Below are 19,882 nucleotides of genomic sequence, written 5' to 3' on the forward strand. Positions count from 1 at the left end.
TCCTTGGTCCCGTATTTTGTTCACAGGTTTCAATTTTAGAATGCTAGGGAAGGATGCCTCAGAGGAAGGCATCAAGAGGAAGGGCACAAATGATTGTTGAATAACCTGGGTACTTCATGTCATCCATTAATACCTCCTAAGCTCCCTATGAAGATAAAGGAAATAAGAGCCATCAAATAAGTTGCTCTTGGGTACACAGCTAGCAAGAGATGGAGTGAAGATTCCAACCAAGGCTGTGTGGCTCTAATGCCTGTGCTTTTTTTTTTTTGCCTTGCAACTTCAAGAGGGAAGGGCCTCTATATACATTCATTTATGTTATACCATTTCTCATTTTGACCGATGAACATCAATCTTGGCCTCATAACTCTATGCTGTTATTAAGGATTCCTAGAAAAGGTGAATCAGGAACATCCCCAAGGAAACCATTCCAGTGCGTGACAATCTTCAACCTCAGAAAATAATTCTTTATACATGACCTGACTCCCTTAGAATAAAATTGTAATTCTTCCTGTTTTGTCCAGCCTGAAACTATAGTTGATAACTATGGTCTACACGATTTAAAGAAAAATATGAGTGGGGCTCAGAAAATTGTAAAGCACCATGTAAATGTTAGGTGTTAAAATTATGAGCCTGATATACTTAAACTCACTACCTATATTCCCCCTCAATACTCCACTCACCTCCGTGACACATAAATATCTATGCTAAATATAAGGATTGCCTTGTAGGATATGGATTTTCTTATTTAATCATTTGGGGACTCTCTCAAAACTCTCCACATTCCCCTAGTAAATTGAAGACCTTGTTTTTGTATGACTAGACCTGGGTCTAATAAAATAACGACTTTCCATTTTGTGAAACTCCCATTTTGACAGCTTGATTTTATAACAAGACAAACTTTAAAAAATGTTTATAAATGTAAATGTAGGCTTAATACTAAACTGTTACAATGCATTCTTTAAAGGAGCCAATGGAACCAAAATGTTTAACAGTTAAAATGGCTATTTTTTAAGGCCCTGATCCCCAGCTACAGGCTGAGCACTCCGGGGAGTGGAAGTGTTATAGCATGTAATTTGAGAGATATTAACATCCATGTACCCGTCTGAATTTCCTCAGTCATGCAGTTTTGTCTCTGATTTTTAAAATCACCTATGCAGCTACTACCAGCTGCTAAAATACAATAGGTTCCATGAGATCAGAGCCATTTGTATCACTGTGTTTTAAACCTCCAGCACTTAGTACAGAATTAGGCATATTGTTCCTCAATAAACATTTGGTGAATAATTGAATGACTTAATGACTTAATGATGTGGGTGGTAGACCTCTCTTCTTGCTGACTTTTGTCACCTCCACTTGGATACATAATAGACATTCCAGTGTTAACATAGGCCTCGATCCTCCCTCAGGCTTTGTCAGGTTGTTAAAGTCTCCATTATTTGACAGTTCCTCAAGCAAGACGCAGGAAAATTACTTTCCATATCTCCTTCTCCATCCAGGACACCACCAAGTCTGATTAATTCTCCTCCACTCTAGTTCAGCTACCATGATTTCTGTGCTGTGCAACTACAATGATAGCCTCCTAACTGGGCTTTCCACGCTTCCGTGTCCTCCCCTATTAATTCTCTATATGACAGCCAGACTGACCTTTTAAACCTGCAAATTTAATCTTCCCCCTTCTTTGCTTAACACATCTCAACACCGTTCAACTACACCTATAATAAAATCCAAAATATCTAACATGGTATACAGAACTTGCTGTTTCTCCACCTTCATTTTTGGCCCCTACTCTCTTCCAGCTTTCCTGTTACTAGAAGTTCTCCTCTGTTTCTTCCAGTCTTCACATATTCCAGCCAGGCTCTCTGCTTGAAAAGTCCCTCCTTCCCACTCTCTTCCCCTTTTGCCTGGCTGACACTTCTTATCTTCCAGGCCTTAATTTAAATATAATTTGCTCAGGAATGCCTTCCTCAACCATCCCAATCTGAATTAGGTCTCTTTGTCACTTTCTCCTGACATTTGCTCTTCTGCTTAGTAGCACTAATCATTATGCTACTTATAGGTTAATTTGTATGTCTACCAGTTTACTGTAGGAATTTTCCCGTTGGCTATAACCCCCGCGAGGGCAGGACTCTGCCCCAGCACGTGGCACAGTGTCTGGGGCAGAGCCTGTACTCAGTAAGGATTTGTTCAATGGATGAGTAAATGAATGACCTTACAGTTCACAGTGTACACAGTACTATTAAATACATCCTCAAAGTGACTCTGTGAAGTTGGTGAAAGCGTATATTATCAACCTATATTGCAGGTGAGAAGCAACCAGAGATTCAGCGTGACTTGCACCAAATCACTTAAGAAGCTAACAAGTAACAGGATGAAAGGCAAATTTACACTTCAGACGCCAAGTCCGGGGTTCCTTCTATTCAGCTTTTTAGGAAACATGGACATCCATATTTTCCTTTTTTAACTCTAAAACACCATCACAGAAGTATTATGTAAAGACGTTGAACAATCATTTAGACACTACAAATCATGCCAATATTGACAAGTAACTTATTCTCACTTAAAAAACTCTCACACTTATTATCTGTCTTAATCACCCTAAGGCCTCTGTGAGTCTAACTACTGCCTCCGTTTTACAGATGAGACAAGTAGGAAAGGTCAAGTGGTTTGCTCCAGGTCAGACTAGAACTCAAATCTGGAGCCTAGTCCAGTTAATTCTCTCTCTGGCACATCATCATAAACCGTTCACCCCCTTCAAGGTATAACAATCTTGTATCTCTTTGGTCCAAAATAGGTATGAATAAGCCTTTTACAAGAAAAGTGACTTCAAGGAAGTTGGACTGTGTTTCTTAACAGTTATTGATATTAGTATCTCACACTATTTAATTTAGCCATTATGGAAACAACTGACATAACTTATGATTTAGCACAGAAGCCTATACACTCAAATGTAAATCTTTTTTTGGAAGCAATCTGTTTCTTGCTCCTTACCAGAAACATTTTGCTCAACCACTGTCTATGCTAACTGTCAAAATCCCCTTAGAATTAGGGACAACTCGTTCCTAGAATCCTGCTGGGTGATCCACTAGGTCTTGAATGCAGAACTTAAATTACAAAAAGGAATCTAGATCACTCTTGTTAACATTTACTGAACACGTACTATGTCAAATACAACATACCACCCAATGAGCCTGTGAGGCGAGTTGTAGTGTTACCTAGGTTACGGTTGAGGAAACCATGTTTCATTTGTTCTGTTGGCATTTATTGAATACCCTCAAGTGGTATTACATACAAATACATAGTGTGGAACAGGTAAGTAATTTCCCCAAAGTCACACAGCTAGGATGCTGGAACTTGAAATTAAATATTACATTAGGCCACCTCCAAACAACATTTTTCACGGTTGGTATCATATCCTTGATGCCACTTGAGGCAGTAAATATCCAATGGCCTGAAGAAATAACAATCCAGAAAACAAGAGTCGGTCTAAGGGTTAAGTAAAGGTTTAGGGACAGAGTTTTGACTCTTTGATAGGCACTAAGATCTCAGGGATTGGTATAAAAAAGAGAGAAAGGCTGTTTTAAGGGACTTTGAAAAGATATTATGATGGTGAAATATACTGTAAATGTGTGGCTTTGGCCACAGGATAACCTGGATTGGAGATGGTACATATGTCAGCAAATTTCACAGTCATAAGTACAGGAAAACAGCTCCAGATGCACACACGTGGTGAGTCAGTCATATGACATTTCCTGCTGTGTTTTGACTCCATAGAATAAAATCTGCTACATTTCTCCCTTTCCAACTATCATTCAGAGGCTTCTGGGTGCTATTATTAAATTTTAATAACTTTTTTAGTAGTCAAAACTCTTTAAGGAATTTCTAATTGTTTACTTATTATTGTAACTGAGGGACCTTTGTTGACTGAGAGTCCTTAATTTAAAGTTCAAGACCTTCAGCTTGTGATTCCAACACAGAACTGGAGACATCATTCTTTTAATTTAGTTTCAGTAAAAGATTTGTACCTAATGCTCTAATCTTTTATGTTGAAAGGTAGTCACTTTATTACCTGGTAATATTAATAGGTATTATTTGTTTTTTAAAAAGGAATTCTGTGGTCAAGCATATTTAGAAAATGCTGATTTAATACAAAATTAAACAGATTAATTTTCTATAGCTTTTCTTTTTTTTTTTTTTTTTTTTGTGGTATGCGGGCCTCTCACTGTTGTGGCCTCTTCCGTTGTGAAGCACAGTCTCCGGATGCGCAGGCTCAGCAGCCATGGCTCACGGGCCCAGCCGCTCCACGGCATGTGGGATCTTCCTGGACCGGGGCACGAACCCGTGTCCCCTGCATCAGCAGGCGGGCTCTCAACCACTGCGCCACCAGGGAAGCCCATCTATAGCTTTTAAATAAGACAATGTGCACTTTTACTCTCCAAGGGGATATGACAGGTCTTTGACCGTACAGCCTATTTATCTTGAGTGTATCTTTCAGGACTAATAATCCCTGATCTCTCTTTGGGAAATGCTACCTTATTATATTTCATAGATGAGGAAGTTTCACATGTTTTGGAGGTTCTTTTATTGTAATAGATTTTCCGGTGAATTCAAGTCATTTTATTATAATAAAACTCCAAGTAAATCCAAGCCACTAACTTGTGGTTAGCCTTTAACAAATATATTACACACACACACACACACACACACAAAAGAGATTTAGTTTGTTGGTTCAAAAAACTCAAAAAGTAAATTCAAGTGCCAGTGCTGTTTTGTTGCAATATTGCATTCAACCACAAGATGGCACAAACATTTATCAAATTACTATTGTGAGGCCTGTGGTTCTGCTCTTCAAAGTTAAGGCATTTCTACTGCACCCTTGGCAGTTCTCAGGCATTTTCTAGCAACCTGTGCTTTGCTGTTATTCGTTGGACTGTGACCCTCATTACAATCTTTTTTAGGGTGATAATAAAATGTAAACAGGGAAAATAAATATAGAAGAAGAAACGAGGAAGTGTTAGCCCTAAAATAAAATTCAGATTTATTTTATCATATTCAAGAGCAACCTTTCACACATTCATTTTATCAGATAGCATTAACTTCAGAATTTATTTTAAAACATTATTATTTTATCTTATAATTATAAATTCTGTGCTTTAAAAATTCTAGAGTATTTTAGATTTAGAGAATTTTTATTGTATATATCTGAATCCTAGGATCAAATTGTTTGAAAAAGAGGAATTAGATGGTTTGTATAATGTTTCTTCATGTAGTAAAGAAAAACATGTCCCCAAGCTATGGTTTTTGTTTGTTTATTTGAGTCAGGACATCTGAGCATTTCAACATTTTGTGTGACTATTTAGCCTTTAATATAATTTAAGTCCAACATAGAACTAAACTTGTCTGAATGGGTCCCCTTTTGTGCAGCAATAAACACAGCACACACAAGATGGCAGTCTTCCTTTCCTTAAAATAGTATGAAAGCTCTTTAAAATGTAAATAGCCATATAGTAATGAATGTCCTGTTTTTCATTTTCAGAATAAATGAGCCTCCTGGTTAACAAGTTTAAATCAGTCTTATCCCAAACCTAGTATATAATGAAACAGAAACAGCTATTCCTGTTTCAGGGGCTTATACTTATTCAATAACGCTAACTCCTAATCAAAAACAATGTGAAATTGAAACTCGGTCTTATGGAGAAAGAGAAGGAGAAGGAGGAAGATGAAAAGAAAGAAGAAAAAAGACAAAAGAGAAAAAGAGAAGTGAATATAAATATTAAGTGTGAACAGTTAAAAAGAATTCAAATTTAGGGTGGATCTTCCTGAAGGTATTCAATCCTTCTACAAACATTTAAAGCTAGCTACTTTTGTTGACCAAATACAACAGAGAAAATATCTGTTCTGTAACAAGGTCCTTCACACTTGAAAGAGGCCTGTAAAAATAGAGAAGTTCAAAGCATACTCAGAGCAATAGATATCTTTATATACATTTATTTTTATTAATGATTTAAAAATCTTCAAAACAGGTACCTTATTTATACATTAAAATTATTCCTTAAACTGTCTCGTTCCTTCTTCATTTTTTGTTTTTTTGAGATTTATAATGCCCTACAGTGGAAACATTACATAGGGCTAAATAACTATATTAAAATTAAAATGCTAAAAGCTTATAATCACATATGGTTTAATGTTATAAATAAAAGGAAACTAAAATCTTTTTCCATAATGAGGAATATGAATATTCCAGTGATTTTTAAATTGTTGGTTAATGAAGTCACCATGATACAGCACAGAGATGAATGAAAACTAATACTGTGATAAAATGCAGTATAGGACTGAACTAAATAAATTTCTTTGAAGAGTAGAAGAAACTTCCAGACACACCGTATAGAGAAGGTGTAAATGACAGGAACAGACTATTGATTTTTATGAATAATTTTTTTGGCTTATTTTTCTCTTGTAAATGCAGAGTTCTGAATATGTAAGAAAAAATAATACACGTATTTGGGGTAAATACAGCTCACTCAAGTTCCCCTGCACACACGGCATAAATTATAGGTGGTATCTACAAGCAATTTCCTGGTAACTTCTGGAAGTTTTGGTAAACTACAACATGGAAGGGGGGTGGTTACTTACATTTTTTTCACACAGATTTAGACAAATACTGCTTTAATTGTGAATATTAATTAATTGTATATTAATCTATGGCATAAGAACAAGTGCAATAGAGAAGCGTGTTCTGGATGTCACAGTCATTCTTTCCAAAGGGCTCTGCTCCTCCCACCCCGGGAGCTCCCTCTGTGACCAGTGATCAGTGAACAGACTTTGGAGGTATAAATATACTCATCCTTTAAGCATGATTTTTACCTAAGGAGAAACAATTTTCTCTGGAATTCTTCTAGAATATGTTACTATGTTTTTACAGCCATCCTAACCAAACAAGATCAAATATAATTTTTTTTAAAAAATGTTAAGCACTGAACTTTCGTATGTAAAAAATATCAGAATATTAAAATTTTATACCCCAAATATCTATACTCTCCTCAAGCCTTTTTCTTCTGGCTATCTCAATACTTTTCTGAGACTGTTGCCTTGAGTGTCACTAGTAACTTTTTTTGGCTTCCATATATGTTGTATTGTATCATTTTATACAACAAGGATGTATTAGTCACTAGTAACTTTTCATCACTGCTTTCAATGGCTTTTTCTTAGACTGCAGTCCCTTCCATCTGTGGGTCACAGTGAGTGTTATTAACTCCACTGACCCCGAAATTTTCTTCTTTGTGGATTCTGTGACACTGCTCACAGTAAGTCCTGTGCTGGAAAGAATACTGACCAAAGTCACTTTTGCTTCTTATAAGCAGTGTGGTCTTAGAAAAGTCATTTAACTGCTCTTGTCTATAGTTTTTCAACCTTTAAAATGAGGGGATTTCTCAACTTTCTCTGAGAAAAGTCAAGGATCTATAAGATTTCACTTCCATGCCCTTGACAGAGAATGAGCCATTCCACATAAGTGTATTTTTCAGGAAACTAAAAATTACCGTGTCAAACACCAGGACCATTTTTATTAATAAGTTTGAAGGACATATTTCTAAATTATATTTTTCTTCTTTTTGGGTAAATAATGAATACAATTTTTAAAAATGGGGCAGAGCATCATTTGCTGATTTTATGTATCTGGGAAATTATCATCAAGGTTCTAGGAAAGCAAAGTTAAATCTTCTGTGGAAAACCAATGAAACTCGAGTAGCAATATTTCATTTTCTGAAACTCCCAATGGAATGCTGCTAAAAACCAGGAGATATTCCTTTTATCACAGAGAGTCTCCCCCAGGGATACTCCTATAATCTGTTTATTCTTATTTTGTTTCATTTCTTTCAATGTAGAGTTATAAACTGAACAACAGTATTATTTCTATTGCTATATATGCCAGTGAACAAAACGTGTTTCTTAAAATATAACAAATTAAAAGCGATCTGAGGTGTAAGAAGCCTGATTTCCCGAAACATCGTGTGGAGGAGAGCTATCTGCCAACCGGAAGCACGTGCCTTGGACTATCACATGGGTGAGAGATAAACTCCTATTACATTTGAGCCATTAAGTAATTTGGGGGTGTATTTGTAATCACAGTTCAGCCTATCCTAACTGATGAAGATTCCTAAGCCTTGGGAATTCTAATTAAAATTCCACTTGCAACCACAGTTTAGCCTATGTCACCTGATAAATGTTCCAAAGCCCTCTGATTCTAATTCTTAAAATATCTCTTGAAATCATCTCTGCCACCACTGTCTCATCATTCCTTGTCTAGATTATTCTAAGAGCCTTCTGCTTGGTTTCCCTTCTCCCTTCCAATCTATCCTCTGAACACTGCCAGGGTCCTCTCTTGTCAAATACAAATCAGGCACTTGATTCTTCTTGGACTACATTTCACTCCATCTTCTGCACCCACAAGCACTGCTGTGGGTAACCCAGGCTCCAGAACTCTGGCTCAGGGTCAGTATTCAAAGCCTCTCCTTGTCCAGGAGATTTTGCACATGTGTTTGTGTATTTTTATTATCTTATACTCTTACCATGGAGCCTTCTGATCCTAATTTGGCTTCTGTGGCAGACTGAACCCCTACATCCATTTCTCCTCTTTTTCATTTTAGTAATAGAGTCTCTGTGAGTTTAGCAGGACATGTGATTATTCCATCAGAGAATTCCTTATTTTCCAAACAACGGGTATGGCCATGTGGCCGAGTCCGCAAGATGTGTAAAGTGACATATGCAACTTCCAGATCCTTTTTTGTTTGTTTGTTTTGGGTTTTTTTGGTAAGTTGGCTGATAGAGTATATGCTTCCTGTAGTGGTTTTTTTTGGGGGTTTTTTTGGTTTTTAGTTTTTTAATCATTAAAAAATATTGTAGTTAATTTATAGTGTATTTGTTTCAGGTATACAGCAAAGTGATTCAGTTATACATATATATATACACACACACACATATACATACATTCTTTTTCAGATTCTTTTCCACTCTAGGTTATTACAAGATATTGAGTATAGTTCCCTGTGCTATACGGTAGGTCCTTGTTGTTTACCTATTTTATGTATAGTAGGGTGTACATGTTAATAGCGAATTCCTAATTTATCTCTCCCCACACCCTGCTATCCCCTTTGGTAACAATAAGCTTGTTATCTATGTCTGTGAGTCTATTTCTGTTTTGTAAATAAGTTCATTTTTATAATTTTTTAAGATTCCACATATAAGTCACATCATATGACATTTTTCTTTCTCTGTCTGCCTTACTTCACTTAGTATGATCATCTCTAGGTCCATCTATGTTGCTGCAAATGGTGTTAGTTCATTCTTTTTATGGCGGAGTAATATTCAAATATATATATATATATATATATATATATATATATATATATATCACATCTTCTTCATCTATTCATCTGTAAATGGACTTTTAGTTTGATTCCGTGTCTTGGCTTTTGTAAATAATACTGCTATGAACGCTGGGTTGCATGTATCTTTTCAAATTAGCGTTTTCTCCAGACAAATGCCAAGGAGTGGGATGGCAGGATTATATGATAACTCTACTTTCAGTTTTTTAAGGAACCTCCATACTGTTCTCCATAGTGGCTGCACCAATTTACATTCCCACCAACAGTGTAGGAGGGTTCCCTTTTCTCCACACCTTCTCCAGCATTTATTATTTGTGGTCTCTTTTTTGATGATGGCCATTCTGACATGTGTGAAGTGATACCTCATTGTAGTTTTGATTTGCATTTCTCTAATAATTAGTGATGTTGAGCAGCTTTTCATGTGCCTGATGGCCATCTGTATGTCTTCTTTGGAGAGATGCCTATTTAGGTCTTCTGCCCATATTTTGATTGGGTTGTTTTTTTGTTTGATATTAAGCTGAATGAAAAAGCTTTCAGCTTTCCACTGTTGAGTACGATGTTAGCTGTGGGTTTGTCATATACGACCTTTATTATGTTGACGTATGTTCCCTCCATGTTCACTTCCTGAAGAGTTTTTTTATCGTAAATGGATGTTGAATTTTATCAGAAGCTTTTTCTCCATCTATTGAGATGATCGTATGGTTTTTATTCTTCAATCTGTCAATGTGGTGCATCACACTGATTGATTTGCAGATACTGAAAAATCTTTGCATCCCTGGGGTAAATCCCACTTGATCACAGTGTATGATCCTTTTAATGCACTGTTGGATTCTGTTTGCTAGTATTTTGGTTAGGATTTTTGCATCTATGTTTATCAGTAATATTGGCCTGTAATTTTTTTTGTTGTTATATCTTTGTATGGTTTTGGTATCAGAGTGTGGCCTCACAGAATGAGTTCAGAAGTGTTCCTTCCTCTGCAATGTTTCTGGAATAGTTTGAGAAGGATACATGTTAACTCTTCTCTGAATGTTTGGTAGAATTCACCTGTGAAGCCATCTGGTCCTGGACTTTCCAAATAGACCTTCCTTCTAGAAAAGTGTTTTTCTTATTGGAATGATTTATTTGACTCTGTACAATCAGTCTTGGTTGAATTCTATTCAATGCAGTTTCATAAGACTAGGTGGTATGAACCACCTCTTCCTACAACGTGGCCATTCCTGGGCACAGGGGTTTCTCACTTACAAAATGGAAGATAATATCCAGTAAAGAAAAAAAATGAGTTGAGGTGGGAGGAAACTAATTTTCTTGAATACTTAGTATGTGTCTGGGGCTTTTCATATAATATTTCCTTTAGTTACAACTGTAGTCCTGTGAGGTAGGTTAAACCAGCACAGCAGAGGCCTCTAATAAATGCCTGTTGTTCAATCGATGAATAAATTAATATTCTTAGTAATTTATAGATGAGTAAACTGGTTCAGAAAGATTAGGCTGCTTGCCCTAGTCATAAGGCTAGTAAGTGACAGCTCCAGAATTCAGATTCCAAGTTTACTACACCATTAAGTCTAACCAATCAACCGACCTGTCCCATGTATCTCAAACTATCATTTCTGAGCTTAGCTGTCCCGTAAGGTGCCCCCATCAGAAACTGGATTCCATACTAGGAAGCCATGGATCTCACTAAACTTGGCAAACATTAATTCTGAACTGTTATCACATCAGAGTAGCAGTTAGACAAGCATGGCTGAATCTGATTGGGGAGATGATTTATTTAGGGCCTTTTATATCCATGAGACAGAAATCTCATGAGGGCAGAGACCTCTTGTGCATCCCAGAACCTACCACAGAGCAGGTACTCAACTGCTCAATAAATATTCGTTGACTGTATGAATACAAACATTAATATTACATACATACATTACTATTAACATATTTGCTAAGCTGGGCACTTATTCAGATGCCTAAAACCGGGGTTCTCTGTTACCTCAACTGAAGTTGAGATAACAATTATTATTTAGCTACTTTCCTTAACCATTTAAGAATACATGAATATATAGCAGAAAAGTAATGCTTGTTTTCAAGGTACTTCTTCCTCCTAGTTATGTAGAGATAGCAATTCTACTGGATTTGTTAAATCAAGAAAAAATAGCCTATAAATAATAATAAAGATTACATAAATAAGCCTATGTATAAGGAAGTGCCATAAAATATGACATTAAAATGACTGGAGCCCATAGAACATATCCACTAAATAAAAGTCACTACTACTCTAAAAAGAAAACAAAATCCTCTTCAATCAAAACTGTAAGTAATAACAATGAAAACAGTTTTCTGACTCCTGTTGATTGATTACTATCATTACCTGAACCAATTTCAAGACAGTTATATTACAGTATGACTAAAATGCATCACAAATGCATGGTACTTGAATAACCCATTCCTTAGCATATTCACGAATGCAATGTGAGAAAAAAGAAAAGTCAATGATCTCCTCTTTATCTCCTTGCTCTAGTCTTCCCCACTTCAACTCTTTCACCAAAATCTTACAGCTAGAAATTTTTCTGAAACAAAAATCTGATGTTACTCCCTTGCTTTAAAATTCTTCATTGTTCTCATTGATTTCAGAATAAAGTTCAAACTCTCTAGCACGACATACAAGTATTTCTTTGCTAATTTCTCCAGACTCATCTTTCACCAGAGCTCTAATCTACAGAACACCTTGCAGCACCTCAAACCCACAGCTTCTCTCCAGTGTCCGCGCCCCTCTTCATCTCTTTCCCTTGCCCTGAATGAACTTTTCCATCATCCCTAGTTCTCTTTCAGTACTAAGTTCAAGCCTCACTGCTGCTTGAACATCTTCTCTGAGCCATCCCATGGACATTATTAGGCCATTCCCACGTGCTCCCTAACATCCTCCACAAATAACACTTGTCACATTGAGGCCTGGTTTAATTTCTGATCCCTGATGTTTGATACAACCCCTGGGTTATCGTGTGTGATCAAGAAATGTTGGTTGACTGAAAACACTCCTGTATAACGGAATGAACGAATATCTGTACTCTCTCAAAAAAATAACAGAAACTAATGAGGTAACCAGTACTTACATTGCATACCCTTTATTTCCCACTGTTTTTTTCCCACTCTTATTCACTGTGATTCTAGGAATCTCATTGAATTTAATTCTCAAATACTGAATCTGAAATATGTAAAGCTTAATATCACAAAAGCACTGTGCCATCATTTCTGCAACAGTACACATTTTGCCATTGCCACTTTCCCAAACTATGGTAATTGACGTTCATTGTGATTCCTCAAAATGGTCAATCTGTTCTAGTTTTACAAAGTGCTTTTAGACAATCTCATTTTAGTAGCAATTTGCTTATAGTGTTTATTTATGATTGATTGATTGATTTAGATTTATTCAGAACAATCAACTAGAAACCATACCAGAATAAAGGTGAATGAATATGCTTATGACATATCTCTCCTAACATTTTATGTCATATGTCCAATAAACAGATATAATAAACATATAGTAAAAGCTGTCATATTTTATGCAAAATGTTTAGAAGGAAGGTTATTTTTATGTGTACAGAGAAATTATGGATGAAACTGCTACCCTTCACTGACATCTGTGTTTTCCTCTCCTTCACAGGCAAGAAGCTAAACTTCATTTCAAGTCCTTTTATTTAGGTGTGGCTATTGTTATAGAGGAGTGGGTTCTGGCCAATGGATTATGAGCAGAAGTTGAATGCTACTCCCAGGCCCAACCAGCCCATGACATATTCATATATGCAATTCTCTCTCTTTTCCCCCAACACTGAGAGCCTAGATGAGGGCAGGGCCACACAACAGAAAGAGCCTGCTGTTTCCAAATGAAACAGAAGCCCTACTATCACTTACAGCGAACAACGAAGTGATAAAAATAAATAAATTTTGATTTTGTTAAACCACTGAGATTTGTGTGTTTAACTTTTACAGATCCTAACACTACTTACCTCAACTGATACAAAAATTGATTCTGAGTGCTGATATTAAAAAAAAGAATCCCTAAAATATGTGACATTGACTTAGTGGATGGGTGATGGGTAGAAAGGAAGGCTGTAGAGTCTCATTAGACCATGGTAGACATGTGGTAAAACTGTTCCTATGGTAACCCGAAAGGCAGTCTGCCTGCCATTGAACTTGAGGGGACATGGTTGGGAAGAGCCAGAATGAAGGTGTGTATTTTCTGAAATTGGTTGCTTTTAGTAAGTAATCATAAGAGATGAATTCAGGAGAAAACAGGCTGATCCACAAGTAGAAACGAAAGGGAGTAAAGAATTTTAAAACGACTTTGAACAACAAAAGCTCATTAAAAATGTCTAGAGGCAAAGGTCAGATTGGCCCTCCCACCCAAGCACGATGGCCTTAACGTAGCTGCCATTGCACTGAAAGGGAGGAGCAAAGGAATAAGTCATGTTTGAGGAGAAAGAATACTGGGTGTGGTTGCTGGCGCACGAAGCCTACTCAGTTTTTGAGAGAAAGAACTCACTTGGTTGAGATCCCTGATCTTGCACCAGCAGGGAGCAGGAGATGGATGCAGTGCAGTTCCCAAGGGGGCAGGCTCCTCCACACCCATTTCAGATATGCTACAGAGGATAATAGAGGGTAAAGAACTTCCCAGATGGTGGAGCTACTTGCTACAGAGAACAACAGACAAGGGGACTCTCCCCAAATATTAGCGTTCTAGTCAAGGAATCTCCCTATTCTCCAGGTAAGTGACCTTCATAAAGCCTGTCGATGGGGATTTCAGAAATGCTATGGACAAGTAACTGCTATGAGTCTCCCATGCTTTCCTTTTGGCTGTTATATATTGGACGTGTATGGGGAAGTGTTAGGTTGATTCACAGTCCACGGGGCTACAAGGAACCACATTTGGACATGATAAAGGATTTCCCTCTATTCAGATATCCTTGATTTGGAGCTGGATACAGGGACCATATGGGACCCTGGGCTGTTTGCCTTGAAGAAGGGTGAATGCCTTCTATGTTCAGGAACAAGAGTGAACCAGATATTTGGTGACCAGAAAGGTGGATTGTAGCCAAGTCTGAGATTACTTGGCAATATCCATGTTTTCTTCTTCTTCCTGGGCACATGGCTGGCCAGTAGCTCCCATCCTCCTATAAAATTAGGAGCAGCCGGGGCTTCCCTGGTGGCGCAGTGGTTGAGAGTCCGCCTGCCGATGCAGGGGACACGGGTTCGTGCCCCGGTGCGGGAGGATACCACATGCCGCGGAGCGGCTGGGCCCGTGAGCCATGGCCGCTGAGCCTGCGCGTCTGGAGCCTGTGCTCCGCGACGGGAGAGGCCACAGCAGTGAGAGGCCCGCGTACCGCAAAAAAAAAAAAAAGTAACTGATGACAGATGCCCATGTGGACAGAATGTAGACAGTTTGAATACTTTCAACTCAGCACTTTAAAATTAAATTCAGTATTTATTGAACACATACATTTTGTGATGTAGTATTTTATTTTGGACAGGTCTGTTATAAAGTGTATGTTATAGAGCTAAGATGCCTCCTCCAGATCTCTAGAGCTATAAGAACATTGCTAGTCCCTGTTTCACAGACACCCCTTTCAAGCATGTGGAATCCTTAATATATACAGTCATCGGCACAATGATATATCTGAGGTCATCAAAACAAAGATGCAATAAGCTGATTTCTTGTCAACTGTTTGTCAATGAGAGAAATTTTAAAGGATATGCTTCCACAAGTGAAAGATTTTTTCTTTTCAAAATACAAGTTTAAAATCCATGTCTCCAGATTATTAATTAAAGCCTCTTCTTCAATTATCTTATTATTTGATTTAGTCAATGGTTATATAAATTTTATAAGCAAGTAAAAAAGATAAGCAAAGCAAAATGTTAACACCTACAATGTAACTAAAATACTTGAGGAACAATGAAAAGAATCTTCATCCCTTATGCTAAAAACGGTAAGTTTTTAATGTGACAAGTGACTTCAAAACTTGCAATTATCCTGCTAAAGCATGTCGTCACCGATAGAAGCAAAGACGGCAGATAGAGGAGAGTAGTAGGTGTTGTGAATCCTTGTTCCTGTCTTCAACACAGCACTCCCTTCAACTCTCTGACAGGGTGTGGGAAAAGTCCATGGTCTGAGTTGGTAAATTTAATAAAAACTGGAGAACCAACCTAGGCGCTGCATTTCTCGATGACCCGCTCTTTCTTGCCTTCTGCCTTTCTGCCAGACTTGCTACTCTTCCCATTTCCATTAATGTTCTGTTAGTTTTTAAAAGAAGACAGGGCTCTTTCTTAATACAAGACTTGTGCTAGTTTGCAGAGTAAAGGAATTCTCCAGCTGGTATACTTTTCCTTTTCTGAAATACATTGATGCATTTAACAATATTTACTGGATGTCTATTATGTAAATAGGTCCTACTAGGTCCCGGGGATCCAGCAGATCATAAAGTCCCCACTCCCAAGGATCTTTGGTTTCAGTGGAGGGAATCAGGCAAAGAGCCAATGAAGAGGTAACATGTCATGTAATGATAGATGTGGGAAGGAACATGAAGCCACAGGTGAAGGGATGGTAGCAAGAGGGGCCTGTTATGTTAGATAGGATATGGAGGAGAAGCTTCACCTATGAGCACACATTTGAAAAGGGACCTGAACCAATAAGGGAGCATTTCAGGCAGAGGAAGCAGCAAGTGCAGTGGCCCTGAAGAATTCTAGTGTGGATAAAGTGAGTGACCTGGAAAGAGAGTGGTGGGAGATGAAATCAGAGCTTGGAGGGACAACAGATTATGTGAGGCTCTACAGATCCTTGGTAAGGACGTGGGATTTTTCTTCAAGTGAGTTAAAAGAGAAGAGCAAATAAATCAATGGATAAAATATTTTAAGACGGCCTCATGTAATGTCAAGTGATCAGTCTTTTATTAGCGAATATACCAAAATAAAACAGGATGTACTCAAAGGGCCAATTATAAAAGGGCAAGTATATTGTTTTCAAAACCTACTCAAAACAATTTCTAAAGACTAACTGGTCTGAAATATGCTGACAATGTCAACCTACAGGTTAATAATGCATGTACAATGAATGAGAATTCTTACATTCATCTTTATATCTACAGTGCATCCTTTAAAATTTAGATTTACAAACTACACATAACAATATAATCAAATAGAAATTATTTTTAGAATCTGTTATGACTCCTGTTGATGTCAATATTATCTTATCTTGATATGAGTATAATAACATCAGGGGAGATTTGGCAGCCACATTCATCACTAAAATAGCATATTTAAGGCAATGGGAATTTCTTAAATGTTTTTGGCTTGCCCAGCACATAGTGAGATAGCCTTTATTGGGAGCTGGTGGTAAATGTCTTCCCTACTGTGGTAGGTAGAATTCTAAAATGCACCCCTAAGATTTCTCATCCCAATCCCTGGGCTGTGAATATGATATGTCTGTGATTATTGCTACTTACATGATGAAGGGGATTTTGCAGATGTAATTAGGTTACTAAGCAGTTGACTCTGAGTTCACCAAAAGGAAGATTGTGAGGGTGGACTTAATCTAACCTCCTTTAAAAGCACAGGGTTTTCTCTACCTGGCAGCAAAAAGGAAAATCAGATTTGAAGCACGAGGGGGATGTTACACACTGTCCCTGACTTGAAGATGGAGGGAGTCAAAAAAAAAGGGCCTAAGACTGGCCTCTAGGAGCTCAAAAAACAAAACAAAACAAAACAAAACAAAACAAAACAAAACAAAACCCTGGCTGGCAGACAGCAAGAAAACAGGGACTTCAGACCTCCAGCTGCAAGGAACTGAATTTTGCCAAGACCAAGAATGAACTTGGAAAAGGACCCTGAGTTCCAGTTTTTAATGTTAAGTCCAGCTGACACCTTAACTTTGGCCTTGTGAGACTCTGAGCAGAGAAGCCAGTTACGCCATGCCCAGATTCCTGACCTACAGAATTTGTAATCCACCTATTAAATGGATGTCGTTTTAAGCTGCTAAACTCATGGAAATTACTTAGAAAGCAATAAAAAACTAATGAGTCTACCTTGAAGAACACATTTATGATGTACCTAGAGAAATTTTTGAGAAAACTAGAAGAAGGAAACTTAGTTGAACCTAATGAAAGACTTTCTTATAAAGGGTGTCAGTGTATTACCTAGAGGGCTGTCTAAGCTGCCATGACAAAGAGATCAAAAAAATATAGTGGATTAAACTAGAGAAATTCATTCCATTCATGCAAAACCATACAGGGAAAGGTAATCCTAACCCAATACAACAATTCCACCATTCTCAGTGTGAAGCTTCTGACCCTTGGTCCAAGACAGCTACTCTTCTTTTCTTCCAGCTTTACTGAGATATAATTAACATATAGTATTGTGTAAGTTTAAAGTGTACAACATGATGATTTGATATATGTATATACTGTGAAAATGATTATCACAATAAGGTTAGTTAACACATCTATCACTTCACATAGTTACCTTTTGTGTGTATGTGTGTGGTGAGGATATTTAAGATCTATTCTCTTAGAAACTTTCAAGTATACAATATTGTTAACTACAGTCACCATGCTGTACATTAGACCCCCAGTACTTACTAATCTTATAACTGGAATTTTGTATCCTTTGATCACCATCACCCATTTCTTCAATCCCTCAGCCCCTGGCAACTACCAATCTAGTCTTTATTTTCTAAGTTCTGTTTTTTAGGTTCCACATATAAGTGAGCTCATACAGTATTCAAGACAACTCTTGTTCTCTTCATCTCCCAGCTGGAAGGAAGATAGAAGAAGGCTAGAGAAACACTTGTGTATTTGTCTTAGGGGTATGATCCAGAAGTTGCACTACCCAAAGTAGAACATACGGCTTCTGCTTATATCTCATTGGCCAGACCTTAGAACTTAGCTGCAAGGGAGGTTGGTAAATGCCAGCTTTAGCTGATAAAACTTCTCCTACCTAAAACATGGGAGCTCTATGATGAAAGCTGGAGGAAAAGAATACTGGTGGACAATAAGCAGTCTCTGCCACAATCCAACTGATGAGCTCGGTACTGCATTATAAATAGAGAGTTACTCAAATTGTTATGAATTTCTTCTGTGGAAATGAGTCAGATATCTACTTCATCAAGACTCTCCCCAATTAGACCTAAATCTATTTTCTAGATTCCAGATTTAAAGCAAAAAATAAATAATTCCTCTTTTAAGTAACAGTCTTCCAAATATTGGAATCAGGTTGTCAGCATCCTCCATACGTTTCCAGACTTACTACCCTCTGATCCCTCTCCTATTCTTCCTTAGTTACCATCCCTCACTATCTTAAATGCTCTGGACTCATTTTTGCTTGTCAAGAAATCCATTAAAATATGGCCTTCAGCAAAGAACAGAGTCCTCAGCGAAAGGTTCTTGGCTAGAAACTTGAGTTGGCCAAGAGGACAAGTATGTATATATACATATACATACAATGGAATATTATTCAGCCTTAAAAGAGAAGGATATCATGCCATTTGTGAACCAATGGATGAATCTGGAAGTCATTAAGCTAAGTGAACTAAGCTAGACACTGAACTACAAATCCTGCATGATCTCACTCATATGTGGAATCTAAAAATGTCAAACTCAGTAACAGAGAGTAGAATGTTGGTTAACAGGCATTGGGGGTGGGGCAAATGGAGAGATGTTAGTTAAAGGATATAAACTTTCAGTTATAAGATGAATAAGTTCTAGAGACCTAATGTACAGCATGATGATTATCACACATTAATGATAATACATTAATACATTATACTATGTATGATATATACATAATATTGTACTACATTAAAAATTATGTATTATACACTTGAAATTTGCTAAGAGAGATCTCAAATGTTCTCACCACAAAATAAAAGGGTAACTCTATGAGGTGATGGATATGCTAATTAGCTTGATTGGGGTAACCATTTCACAATATATACATATATCAAAAGATCACATTGTTTCAACTATACTTCAACAAAATTTAAATTTAATTAAATTTGAAAAATCATATTATATACTTTAAATATATAAAATTTTCATCAATTATACTTCAATGAAGCTGGGAAAAAATAATATTTTATGGAAAACGAGCAAATCTTAGTGATCCTAAAAGGCAAATCCAATAAACGAATTTGATAAAACAACCAAAAATTGGGGAAAAAAAAGTGCATGAGTGGCAAATGTAACCAAGTACCTTCTTTAGTGAATGAACAATAGCTCCTCTTTCCTTAATAACACAGACCAGTAAAACAGACTATTTAATGTCAATATATGATTGACACACATTGTTAATATAGAATATTGACATTAAATTGATAATTGAATATAATATTGATAAGCAAATATGTTGATAGTTGAATCTGAACACCACCTTAAATGGGACAAATGATTTGAAGCCCCAGTCATTAAGGTTTTCAAATTTCATTTAGTTATAAATAAGATCTATTTTTACTTTTTCTGCTCTTAAAA

The 19,882-nt window shown here is 37.0% G+C and overlaps 1 protein-coding gene across 16 annotated transcripts in view; it reads right to left on the reverse strand.

The window, feature by feature from the left end:
- Positions 1-19,882, reverse strand: part of MCTP1 (multiple C2 and transmembrane domain containing 1) — a 357,505-nt gene that overhangs the window by 262,362 nt on the left and 75,261 nt on the right. The gene's annotated exons all lie outside the window — the stretch shown is intronic.

The sequence above is a fragment of the Delphinapterus leucas genome, chromosome 3 (genome assembly GCF_059928025.1).
Source record: "Delphinapterus leucas isolate spDelLeu-1000000601 "Yukka" chromosome 3, BTC_Dleu_Yukka2, whole genome shotgun sequence".
NCBI classification, from domain to species: domain Eukaryota; kingdom Metazoa; phylum Chordata; class Mammalia; order Artiodactyla; family Monodontidae; genus Delphinapterus; species Delphinapterus leucas.